The sequence below is a fragment of the Ailuropoda melanoleuca genome, chromosome 14 (genome assembly GCF_002007445.2).
Source record: "Ailuropoda melanoleuca isolate Jingjing chromosome 14, ASM200744v2, whole genome shotgun sequence".
In the NCBI taxonomy this organism is placed as follows: Eukaryota; Metazoa; Chordata; class Mammalia; order Carnivora; family Ursidae; genus Ailuropoda; species Ailuropoda melanoleuca.
In genome coordinates this window covers 49,551,281-49,552,004 of record NC_048231.1, presented here as the reverse complement: position 1 = coordinate 49,552,004, position 724 = coordinate 49,551,281, and the positions used below count along the sequence as shown (strand labels likewise).

The 724-nt window shown below is 62.6% G+C and overlaps 1 protein-coding gene across 1 annotated transcript in view; it reads right to left on the bottom strand.

Moving 5' to 3' along the window:
- LOC100478737 (serine/threonine-protein phosphatase 4 regulatory subunit 1) overlaps positions 1-356 on the bottom strand; it is a 52,847-nt gene extending 52,491 nt beyond the window's left edge. The window contains exon 1 of the mRNA XM_034643262.1: positions 214-356. The gene's annotated coding sequence lies outside the window, so the exon portion shown is untranslated. The remainder of the gene's footprint in view (positions 1-213) is intronic.
- Between the last annotated feature and the right edge of the window lie 368 nt (positions 357-724).

Genomic DNA, 724 nt, shown 5'->3' with positions numbered 1-724 from the left:
GCCCTCACGCCGAGCGCTGCGACGGGCGCGCGCAAGCTGCCCGCCGGCCCGGGACCCTGCGGCGTGTGCCCGGAACCCGGCCCGGGCGGGGCCTCCCGCGGCCCGGCCGGCTTTATTGGGTCACCGGCCTCGCCCACCGCCTCGTCGGCCGCGGCCCTTCTTCGCGGGGTCGCCTTTCGCCGCCCCGCGCCCCCTCCCCAGGGCTGCACGTACGTCGTCGGCGATCCGAGGCCCGGCAGAGGCCGAGGGTCCCACCCTCCGGGTGGAGGAAGCGCCGCCTCCCCGCGCGCCGGGGGCCCTCGCGAAGTGGCTGGTAACAAAGCCCAGGGCCCGGCTGTACCGTGGTTGAGTGACAAAGTCATCCTAATGCAGCCCGCTTTCCCACCCGGCGCGTTTAAGTCCGAGGCACAGATTATGGTCCCCATGGCCTGCCCTTCGTGCGCTGACAAAGCGGGAAATGCTCCGGCAAGAGCGCCGGCGGGCCTGGGTTCAGATCCTGACTCTGCCATTTATTTAGGTGTGTAACCGTTTGTAAATGACGGATGATGCCTGCCCCAGGATTACTAGGATTAATGAAGAATGTGAGGAACCGAGCAGGGTACCTGATATCTAGAAGGTGCTCGATGAAGGGTGCCTGTGATTAGCTTTTTTTTTCTTTAGTTTAAATAATCTTGCGAGCATTTGATGTGTGGGACTAAATCACTATTACAGATTTAATTATTCC